Genomic DNA, 12,186 nt, shown 5'->3' with positions numbered 1-12,186 from the left:
CGAGCCTATAAATTTGGGATCCTTGAGAAGATAATAAGAAGGTGAACGCCCAAAAAAAGATATAGTAATCCTCCTGGATATTGGAAGTAGACACGATCGCCAGGCAAAATTGGGAACTTGAGGGTTGGGCAAGACTGGGCCAAGGGAAGATGGGCAGAGAAAAGTGTGAAGGGGAGAACGGGGGGGAGCTTGGAGGAATGGGGTGCTTGGGATATAGGAAGGGTGGATATGGGAGCAGGGAAGCATATATCTTAATTTAAGGAGCTACCTGAGGGTTGTCAAGAGACTTGACCCTAGAGGGGTTCCCAGGTTTCCAGGGAGACGCCCCCAGTTAGTTCCTTGGGCAGCTGAGGAGAGGGAGCCTGAAAAGGCCAGTTCCTATAGCCATACTGATGAATTTCTTGCATATCACCATAGAACCTCCACCTGACGATAGATGAAGAAAATGACAGAGCCCCACATTGGAGCACCGGACTGAGCTCCCAAGGTCCTGATGAGGAGCAGAAGGAGAGAGAATATGAGAAAGAAAGTCAGGACCGTGAGGGAACCTCCAGCTGGCGACAGATGGGGAAGGTGACTGAGCCCCACATTGGAGCACTGGACTGAGCTCCCAAGGTCCTGATGAGGAGCAGAAGGAGCGAGAACATGAGGGAGAAAGTCAGGAACGAGAGGGGTGCATTCACTCATGGAGTCGGTGGGACAGAACTAATGGGAGATCACCAACTCCAGTTGGAATGGGACTGATGGATCATGCGACCAAACCCGTCTCTCTGAATGTGGCCAACAGCGGGGGCTGACTGAGAAGCAAAGGACAATGGCTCTGGGCTCTGATTGTTCTTCATGGACGGGCTCTGTGGGAGCCTTCTCAGCTTGGTCGATCACCTTCCTGGACCTGGGGGGAGTTGGGAGGACCTTGGTCTTAGCATAGAGTGGGGAACCCTGATGGCTCCTTGGCCTTGAGAGGGAGGGAGGGGAGGTATGGGTGGAGGGGAGGGGAGGGAAGGGGGAGAAGGAGGGGAGGGAAGGGGGAGGAGGAGGGAAGGGAGGGGGGAGGAGGAGGGAAGGAGATGGAAATTTTTAAATATAAAAAAAATAAACCATGAGGAAAAAAAAAATAAAAAAAAAAAAAAAAAAGAAGGAGTGATCACAAAGTCAGAAACTGCTGAGAGGTCCAGAAAGCCAGGGTCTTAAAAACCATCTCAGGATATGTGGGGGATGAGGCCTACTAGGGTGAGAAAGAAGTCAGCAAGCAGAGGTGATTCCTTTGAGTTTTGTTTTACTAGGAAGTAGAGAAGGCATGTTATGTCAAGAGAGAACAGGGCCCTGGAGGAAGGACTTGGCAGTTAAGGACTCTTTCTGCTTGAAGAGAACCGGAGTTCTGTTCCAAGGACCCACAAGGAACAACTCACAACCACCTGTATCTCTAGCTTCAGGGGATCTAACACCCTTCACTGGCTCCGCCTGCACCTGCAGAAATACTAATACAGACACTATAAATTAAAACATTTTCCAGAGAGACTGTGGGGGCTCAGCAGATAAGGATGCTTGTCACAAAGCTGACAAACCTGAATTCAATCCTTAGGATCCAAATTGTGGAAGGAGAGGAGCAATTCCTACAAGCTGTTCTCTTACCTTTGTGCTAGCACCGTAGCTAAAATAAAAAAAGGAAAATGGGATGGCATACATATGAGCAGGGTTTTGAATTAAGAGGGTAAATTAGGCAACTTTGAGATGGGTTAGAGTTTGGACTTCGGTTCCTACTCCTAGAATGGTTATGATCACGTCTGGCAGAAACAATACTAATGGCAAAAACTTTATGCTTGACTGGGGCTGCTATAATTCTAGCATTAGGGAGGTGGAGCCAGAAGTCCAGGACAGCTAGGGAGGTAGCTCAGTTGGTAGAGTACTAGCATATAAGGTCCTGGGTTTGAACCCCAGCACCATATAAAAACTGGGCATGGAGGCACAGGCCTATAATCACAACACTGGGGTAGCAGAGGCAAGAAAGTCAGGGGTTCACGATCATCCTTGGTTACATAATGAGTCTAGGGCTAGACAGCAAGACCAGCCTGAGCTACATCACATAGTCTCAAAATAACTTTGAATGAAATCTGTATATATGATGCTGAACAGTCAGAACTCACTAGATGGAGGGACCTATAATTATAAAACTAATTGAAAACATTAAGAATGAAGTAATGGGGCTAGAGAGATAGTTCAGCAGGTAATAGCACTGGTTGCTCTTCCAGAAGTCCTGGGTTTAGTTCCCAGCACCCACATGGTGACCTGCAACAGTAACTCCAGTTACAGGAGACTGAGGCCCTCTTCTGGCCCAGATACCAGGCATACAAGAAGTGCACTGACAAGCGTGCTAGCCAAACAGCTTTTACATTTTTTTATAAGATGGGAGGTGCCGGGCACTGGTGGTGCACACCTTTAATACCAGCACTAGGGAGGCAGAGGCTGGGGGATCTCTGAAAGTTCAAGACCAGCCTGGTAGACAGGAGCTAGTTCCAGGACAGGCTCCAAAAGCTACAGAGAAACCTTGTCTCAGAGAGAGAGAGAGAGAGAGAGAGAGAGAGAGAGAGAGAGAGAGAGAGAGAGAGAGAGAGAGAGAGAGGAGAGAGAGAGGTTTTTAAGGATTAAAGTAAGTAAACAAAATCAGGACTTCAGAAAATGGAGATATTACAGTCATCCATAGTGACTTACCTTCTTCCCATTAAAAATTAGACCCATCATAGGGTTAAATTCTATTAATACAGTTCATGTGAGAAGTCGACAAACTTCAAGAGCTTAGACTAACTCAGGGGTAGAACACTTGCCTAGTATACTCAAGGCTCAGGAAATTTTTATCATTAATGAAAGAAGAGTTTGCTATTTAGTTGAGGCTGACCTGGTGCGTACTTTAACACAGGCTGGCCTTGAACTTGAACTTGTAGCCTACCTCAGCCTTTTAAGTGTTAGAATTAAGGCTGATCAGTAGTACCCCAAAACCATCAAACAACAAATAAACACAAAAAACTAGCCATCACAAACATTTAATTTAAAAAAATCTATTCATTTTATTTTATGTGCAATTGTTTTGCCTGTATGTATGGATGTCACAAGGAAGTTAGAAGATCCCCTGGAACTGAAGCTATGGCTAGTTGTGAGCCACTGCATTGGTGTTGGAAATCAAACCTGGGTCCTCTGAAAGAACAAGTACTCTTAGCCACTGCGTCATCTCTCCATCCCCATTGCAAATATTTTAACAGAGGCAATTCCAAATGTCTTCCCTCTGCCTGATACAACAGTCTACATCTCCTCCTGTCCACTCTACTCCTTGCCCAGGTTACTTCCTCTAGACTCCTGCTTGCCCCATCCTTGCCTCCAGATGACTTGGATGTTCCTCCTCTCCTGGAAAGTAGAACTCAATTTTTCTTTGCAGTTTTTATAATTCCATGTATGTGCATATGATGTGTTCATGTGTGTGTGAGTGTGGGCTAGGTTTCCAGGAGTGTGCCATGATCCTAGTGTATGGGGTGCTGGGGACTAACCCACTAGGGGTTTTGTGCATACTAGGAAAGCAAGCTCTCTTCCAGCAGCTCACAGCTCCAGCCCTCAGTCAACAATTACTGAACTCGGTTGAATTTAACAAGGAGATTTGTTGGAAACTCCTGGACTCAAGTCCTTGAAGGACTGATAAAAATCCCACTGCAACTTTGTATCACACAAGAGTCCTGTATTGTTTGCGTTTTTATCTTCATTTTTGTTGATCATTGAGCTTGTAGCCAGACATGTCCACTGCAATCTAAATATACTTCATCCCCAATTACTAAGCTCCCAGACTTTAAAATTTTAAAATGTGGTGTGTGTGTGTGTGTGTGTGTGTGTGTGTGTGTGTGTGTGTAAAGTCAGAGAACAACTTTGTGGATCCATTTCTCTCCCTCCCTTTACATGGGTTTCAGGGTTGGAACTCCAATCTTTAGACTTGTGCTGTAAGCACCTTTCCCTGAGAAAGCCATCTCACCAGCCTGAGAAGCGCATCTTTTAACATTATGTCATATTATTCTATTTCATAGCAGATTCAATCCGTTTCCCTGTTGACAGACATTTAATTTGTCTATTAGGGTTTTCTAGATGAACAAAATCAATAGAATACATTTATCCTATATAACATATATATGTGAAAAGGGGGATTTGGGCCAATGAGATGGCTCATTATGAAAAGGCACTTGCTACCAAGCTTGATAACCTGAGATTGAACTCCAGGACCCACCACATTGTCCTCTGATGTCCACACATGCACCGTACATGTGTGGGCACAAATATACACCCACACAGTATAAAAAAATGTTTCCTAAAACTTTTAAAATAAAAGGTGATTTATTAGATTGGCTTAAATGATGTGGTTTGGGCAGTCTAACAGTCTATTGGGGATACACTGGATGTTTCAGCGGTCCCAATCTAATGCTGAAAGCCAAGAGGATTTCTGAAGAGCTACTGGTCTTCAGTCTTGTCGGAAGGCTGAAGAAGCTGGGTTCCACTGTCTACAAAGGATGGCCGTAGCAGCAGGGCACGTGTGCTCAGCAGCAAGCTGCACGGGGTAGGTGAACTTGCCAACGTGGCAGGAAGGCAATGACCAGACAAACAGGAAGAATGCAGCTTCTCCCCTGGGACCTCTGTTTATCTGGCTGACATCAGGAGGTGAAGCCCACATTTAAGGTGGGCCTTCCCACTTCAACTACCCTAATGAAGAAAAATCCCTTTTAGAGCCTAGACAGAGGGCTGAGCAGTCAAGAGCAGGAGCTGTTCTTGCAGAGGACTCAGACTCCATTTCCAGTACTCACATGGAAGCTCATTAACCGCCTGAATCTCCAGTTCCAGGAAATCGGGCAGCGAGCATTCAGCTGGTGCACAGGCAGACAAAATATCTACAAAATCTTAAAAAGAAAAGAGAAAGAGAGAATCTCTTATAGACATGCCCATTGGTTGAGTTGATTTCAGACCTAGTGAAGTTGACAACGAAGATTTATCACAGGTTTTTCGCTCTTCATGCCGTACAGTTTAGGAGTTGAATTGTGTGCCTTGCAGATTCATACATGCAGTGCTAACACTTCAAGGTCTTAGAATGCGTGCTTATTTGTGAATAGGACCTTTGTGGAGAGAGGTCAAGATAAACTGATATCCTTAAAAGAAGAAATTGGGGAGACAGCCCAGTGGTTTAGAACACTGTTTAATTCTAGTTGTTAAGTTGGGAGCTTAGACCCTAGCCCCTGCATCTAACCTAGCCCCCTGACCCTGAGAGTTAGCACTCTGGACTCCAAATCCCAGCAGGCCAGGGAGGGGTCTGGATCACTCCCAAGAGTATTTAAATGAAATCCCCAAAGAGGAACATGTGGTCTCTTTTCCTTCCTCCAGGTGGTTGGTCTAGTTCTTGGCCCCTCGGGGACACCCGAGAGTACAGAACTCCCATTAAACCTGGATATTTTTTAATTTGGCTTGTTTTGATTTGGCTTGATTGGGATTTTGTGTTGGCAGAGAGCTCAAGTTAGGAAATATTCCTAACACTAGATCCTAACACTAGAGATTCCTACATAATCCCCTCCTGGTTTTCCTACCTTTGTGTGCCTCCCTCCCCACCCCCGCCCCTTGAGTATGGACCATGCTTCTCCACTTGGAATGAATACAGTATGGGAGAAACGCCGGGATACCATGAAAATGCTGGTTTCCGCACATAGTTTTGTTCTCACATCTTGTTTTTGAGACAATATCTTGATATGTAGCCTTGGTTTTTCTAGAACTTGTTAGATAGTCCAGCGGCCTCAAACTTGCTCCCAGAGGAGCCAGCACTCTGAAGGGGCCTTTTCATTGTCCCATGAAATAAACTTTGATATTATCTCCTCCACATTTTTTTTCAGATAAGGTTTTTCTGTATTTTTGGAGGCTGTCCTGGAACTAGCTCTTGTAGACCAGGCTGGCCTTGAACTCACAGAGATCCGCCTGCCTCTGCCTCCCAAGTGCTGGGATTAAAGGCACGGTTTGTTTTGGTTTTTCAAGACAGAGTTTCCCCACCATTTTAAGCCACTTAGTGAGACTGACAGCTGAAGTACCAATCTGAACAGTGCTTACGTTCCTGACCCAAAAAAATATAAATATAAAAGTTTGTTCCTTCAAGCTGCTAAATTCAGGAGTAAACAGACATGAAGGCCACAGATAACTAACAAACCTCCGTCTTCCCTGTGTATCTCTCTGGAGCTTCCCAAGTTATTTGCACAGATCTCTATTAATAATCATCTCATGTTACCCATCTGAGTCACTCTCCCCAACTTGTCTCCAAGAACAGAAACCCTGGCTCAGATGGCTTAGTCTTTACTGTGTTTTATGCAGAGTCCGAAGCACAGATACCTCAATTTCCAATGCAGGCTAGTTAAATCCTCTCCAGCCCCCGACTAGGGCATTTTCATAGCACACTATGAAATCTTCAAAAAATACAGCTCTGATCATTTGAAAGCTTGACATCCACGGGGTCTTACTATGCCTGGTTAACAGGTAACTCATTATGTAGACCAGGCTGGCTTAAAACTCCGAGATCCACCTGGTTCTGCTTCCCTAGTGTTGAGAGTAAAGGCATGTGCCACCACTCCTAGCTAACTTTTTTAAGATCTTGTTTCGTTTTTAAAAGTTGTCAAGGCTGGCAGGGAGCCTCTAGTTCTCCTGCCTCCACCTTCTGAGTACTGAGATTACAGGTGTGTGTTGCCATACCCAACCTCCTTAATGTCTACTCGGCCCAATGTCACTTCCTAGAGAAGGCCTTCCTGCTTTCCACTCTAAAGCAGAGAACACTGTAATTTTCCTTCACACTGCTTATCACAATTAGGAGGAAATGATTGCTTAATTGGGTATTTTGTATTCGTTCCCCATATGCTCCAAACTCTGAGGACAGAGAAACACTGCCTTGCTGCCCGGTGTCTCCTCGGCACAGAGCTGTGTTTGACATATAATACAGAAGGTGAGGGCTCAGCATATCCTCCCTAGGCTCCCTCAGCCCCAACCCCCCCCCCTTTTTTAAATTAAGGCAAACATTTTTCATTACCTCCACAAACTGCATACACCTTTATTGTTTACAAATTTAATATTCTAAGTGTCATTGTGTCAATGTTATTTGCCATGGGTAATGATTTCTGTGTACAGACTTAATTAAAAAAAATAGAGCTAGGATTGGAACCCAGGGTCTTATACATGCAAGGCAAGTGATATGCCACTGAGTTACATTTCCAGCCCCATATATATATATATATATATATATATATAGAGAGAGAGAGAGAGAGAGAGAGAGAGAGAGAGAGAGAGAGAGAGAGAGAGTCTCACTATGTAGCCTAGGCATTGAGCTCTAGCCTTTAGCCTCTATCTCCCAAGTACTAGGATCATAGGTGTGGGTCACCATTGCCCAGCAAGGCCACAACTTAAAAATTTTGTAGTACAGTCCCACGGTAGAATCTTCCTATGTAGTTGGAAAACAACATTATGGGAGGAACAGACAACAGAACTACTTATTAATGGTTTTGTTTGTTTGAGGTAGGGTCTTGCTGTGTAGCCTACCTCACACCAAGCTGGTCAGAATCTCTAGATAGACAAAGGGGTTTCCAACTTGGTGATCCCTTTGCCTCTGTCTGCTGAGTGCTGGGCTTTGAGATGTGCACCACCACGCCTGGCTATCAGTGGCCTTTTAAAGCTCTTTGGTTAATTTTCAAGGGCAGAAAGAGGTTAAAGAGGTTGGGCTATGTGGTAAGATCTGCGTTTAGACTCTATTATTTAATGGCTGTGTGGCTTTGAGCAAGTTGCTTTTCTCTCTGGTGCTCAAAGTACTCAACCATAAATCAAGGATCGAATAATGGCCCCTTTTCATTCAGCTTGTGGGAGGGATTCAGTGAAATAATACAAAGCACTAAGAACAGGGTCTGGTTTCGGGAAATGTTCAATATCAGTCATTCTTTTCACACATGGTCAAAGAGAAAGGTTCCCCACTTCTCATTTGGTACTGGAAGAAGTTTGAGGGTGCTATAAAGTTCTCTGTGGGAAGTTATGGTTGGAGCAGTTTAAAATGTAATGCTACCACCTCAATTTTTATTTTCTTTCTATTTTCGAATCTTAAAACTGAAGCCGGGGGAGAAAGTAGCTTCTAGCTAGTCTCTAACTAGTTTCAAATAATAGCAGCGTGGGTTCGCACTTTTCTTTCACAGGTCTGTGTTCAGGTGGTTTAATCAGGTGCCATTGTCAGCCAGAGAAGGAAGTCTAAGAGAGGGCCACCAGCTCAGTTTCTTGACACCTAGCAATTTGCAATGCTGCCTTTTTTGAAACCCACCTAAGTCTTTGCCTTTTCAGTCTATTGGCACTTCCTGGGTGATCAGAGCCTACCAGTAGGCCACACAAAAGCCATAATAAACGAGAAAGTCAGAACTTCACCAAGGATTTGATTCAGACCAGGGCCAGTTGCCAGGATCCAGAAGAACAATTTCTCCCTCCTTCCGAGAGAGAGAGAGAGAGAGAGAGAGAGAGAGAGAGGCCATTTTATCTTCCCACAAGGCACACTCCGTTCTCCAGCAGAAGGTAGGAAGCCAGTCCTGAAAGAATTCCTTTTCCTCACCCTTTTAAATCTTGAGGAAGACCTGCCAAGTGTATAAATTCCTCCTTTGATTGGAAGATAAAGCAGAACAATGCTGTAGAGCCGAGCAGATTCCTGAGGGACATTCTTCTGGGGCGTGTAAGCACGCTTGGAAGTGCCAGTGTACAGAGGAAGGTGGGGTTGGTGGACAGCTAGGGGCTGGGAGGGTGGTACAGACATAAGATGCTCCTAGACTTCCCCATGGAATAGCCTTCTGTTTTGCTTAGTTGGTACTAGAGATTGAACCTAGACCTCACACATGCTAGTTAGGTGCACTACCATGGAGCTGGACTCAATCCTATATCTATTTTTTTTTTTTTTGAGACAGGTTCTGAACTGCTGAGTTTAAGTAATCTCATGCCTTAGACTCAGCTTGGACTACACTCTCTCTCTTGGCTTCCTTCCCCTTAATGTAGAACTTCATCCAAACTCCAGAAGTGCAGACATGTTTATTGGAAAGAACAGATCAGACGTCTCCTCTTTCCTACTACAGGAAAGGAGAAAATGTTGGGAATAAACTTCTAAATTCCAAAAGCCAAGTCCAGTTTGTTTTGCCATCCTTCTCCTCAATAGTTACCGGCTGTCCGTCCTCTTTTGCAATCCGTAAAACGGGAATAATTTCCCCATCTGCTTCACTTTTGAACCAGACAGCAGAGGGCTAAACGCTTTACAAGCACAATTCCATTCGGTGCTCACGAGAGAGGTATGATTACTCCGGGGCCCGGGAGTGCTGTCTGGCCGAGCGCTGTTATTATCGGGCTGCCTTCCTCACCTGGCCCCGGCGAGGCTGTCAGCGAACAGCGACGTGAGGACGCCGCACACGTTCAGCCCTTTACGGGACCCACGTGATGAGCTGCTAATTACAAACTTCGAAGCACCTGAACGTCCGCGAGAAATGCTGGAGGGAATGAAAGATTTCGCCTTGACTGTTTACTTCTGCCTCCCAATCCAAACTCATCTCCGGGCGGCCTGGGGCCAAGATCGCAAAGCCCGCAGCCGCAAGCCAGAGGTCGTCGGCGCGCAGGGCCGAGAGAGGGCCTGGGAACAAAGGGTGCCTGGGAGCCCGAGGCGGGCCAGGGGGGTCCCAGAAACCAGAGGCCCCAGGCCGCGACAGAACACCCATTCCCCGGGGAAACCAGTCCAGCCCGCAACCTCCCCACCGCTGCCTTACGGCCCCGCCTGTGCCCCGCCCACCGCCCCAGGTAGGCCGTCTGCACCAGCCAATCGTCAGGCGCCCAAGCCCGGGGGCGGCGCTTGTACCATCGGAAGTGACGTGCGGTGCTCGGCTGGCCGCGGAGTCAGTCGAAGCTCTCCTCGGCGGCCGGCTGAGCCAGCTGAGGCGGGGGCAAAACATGGCTTGTACCTTGGAAGGCGCGAAGGCTCTGGTTGCGGTGGAGACCGAAGCTCCCGCAGCGTGAGGTGAGGGGCGGCGGGTGCGTGTGGAGCGAGGCCTGGCGCGGCGCGGCCGCCGAGGGACCCGAGGGGAGGGACCGCGGCCGCGGTGCCCCTTGGTCGCTCCATCCTCTCTGGCTCGTTCCTCGGGCCCCCGTCCCCCACCCGGCGGTCGCCAGCGCCCCGCGCCAGGCCCCTTTGTCGCGAGCCGCCGGGCGCCGCTGTCCCTCAGGGGGAGGGGAAGCCACCCCACGGTCCCCGGGACAGTGAGGGAGCTGCGGCGGCGGGTCCCAGGCTCCGCTCCGGACTTTTCTGGAGAGTAGCTTGAACTTCTGCTATGGCCTCTTCCTCCTCGCCCAGCTCGATCTTTGGAGCCTCTGGTGGTTCTTTTTCTTCTCCTGGGATCCTTCACCCCCCTACCTTAAAGCAAAACTCCAGAATCTACTTGCTTTGGGAATGCAATAATATTTATGTGTATTTAACGCACCGTCTTTCTGGGAAGGCATTAGAGTAAGAATATTTAACTTTCTGAGTGACTGCGAACAAGAAATAATTGAAGAGAGTGCGCACGGTAGTTCTTTCGCTGTGTTGTCCTGATAGAAGGCGAAGTTCCAATTATACTTTTATTTTATACAAAATAATGTTTGAAGGAAGCTTCCCTGTTTGAACGAGATTACTTGTTAAAGAGGTTACCCAAAATCTTTCCAGGTGGATGTCAGAAGGAAACTGCCTTGGGGAAAATTGTTGAATGCATTGGATCATCACAAGCCACAAGGACAGGGGATAAAAAAGCTAGTCTTAGAGGGTTGGTGCAGTAGCATCCGGGAGGAGAGGCTGCACAGAAGTCCTGGAACACTGATTCCAAGGAAGACTTTGTACTCTTGCCTCCCTGATGATGGTTCGGTGTCCACGAGAAACTGTACAGCAGCCGCGCCGTCGTTGGAGTCGGTGTGGTCATGCAAGGTTACAAACCACACTGAAGTGCCTTGGTTGAGATTTTCAAATCTTTGTAGCCATCTGCGGGTTTGACAGTCAGTGTTTTGAGCACTTAAAAGCACTGTGACCGATATAGAGATGTTTGTTAACTCAAACGTAGTTCCAAAGTGATTTTAACATAGGTACAAAAATATAAACAGAGCTTCCACAAATTCCATCTGCGTTGGCTACCTTAATTCAAAAGTAGTTTGTCTTGGGAAAACGTCTGTTGTCTTGGGCATGGTGGTGCACTCTGTAATTGCAGTGCTTGCCTGTACCACAAAGCTGTGGTGGGAGGGTCAAATTTAAGGCCAGCCTAGGCTACCTAGTGAGACACTGTCAATAAATAATAATAGTAATAGTAAATTTTCTGTTATAATTTGTTTTGTGTCCATGTTACTTGCAGCTTAATTTGCAGTCATACTTTAATGGTCTTTTTTCAGTTCCAGAGAGCTTAAAGTTGGGCATATTTGCTTTCAGGATTTTAGAAACAACTTTCTGTAGTCAGCTGTGTATTGAGTGTATGGTTCTTTGTTGCTTCTTCTATTCAGAGCTCCTAATTTTCCATTCAGTTTAATGTTGCTGTGTGCATTTCTGTGCCCAGGAGTAAGACTGGCACATTGTTTTGAATGTAATAAGTAGCACATTTAATTAGTAAATTTGTACCTCAAGAGAGTCTGATTTCTAAGAGCTCAGAGTTCTTATCAGAGCATAGACCAACCCCTGAGATCAGGAGAGGTGCAAAGCACTTTGAGAGATGAGCCTGAGCTACAGGAGACCCTGTCTCCAAAGACAAAAACAAAGCAAAATGACAAAGTTTTGTGACCTGGGCATGTAGCTAAGAGTTAGTGCTTGTTTACCACAAGGCTCTGGGTTTGGTTCTCAGTACTTTCAGAATGAGTTGGAATTTATCTTGCTTTGATAAGACACTTGATTTTTTTTTTTACTAATTTATCATACTCCCAAAAGAAATTTAAGACAAGCAAATGATGGTGTTTTAGTATGCTGCATTTACAGAATTTGGTGATTTGTTTAATCTCAACAGCCCACCTTCCCAGTACTAGGGACTGAACCCAGGGCCTAAACAAGGCTCTACCACTGAGCTATATCTGCTTTAGTTTGGTGGTTTCATTTGATAGTTGTAACTGAATTGGACCACAAACCCACCCTAAGAA

The 12,186-nt window shown here is 46.2% G+C and overlaps 1 protein-coding gene across 1 annotated transcript in view; it reads left to right on the top strand.

Annotated features, from left to right (window-relative positions):
• Positions 1-9,941: 9,941 nt before the first annotated feature.
• Pik3c2a (phosphatidylinositol-4-phosphate 3-kinase catalytic subunit type 2 alpha) overlaps positions 9,942-12,186 on the top strand; it is a 102,593-nt gene continuing 100,348 nt past the window's right edge. The window contains exon 1 of the mRNA XM_038319048.2: positions 9,942-10,063. The gene's annotated coding sequence lies outside the window, so the exon portion shown is untranslated. The remainder of the gene's footprint in view (positions 10,064-12,186) is intronic.

The sequence above is a fragment of the Arvicola amphibius genome, chromosome 1 (assembly GCF_903992535.2).
Source record: "Arvicola amphibius chromosome 1, mArvAmp1.2, whole genome shotgun sequence".
NCBI classification, from domain to species: Eukaryota; Metazoa; Chordata; class Mammalia; order Rodentia; family Cricetidae; genus Arvicola; species Arvicola amphibius.
The sequence above is the reverse complement of the archived record's forward strand: the minus strand, read 5'-3'. Positions and strand labels throughout refer to the sequence as shown.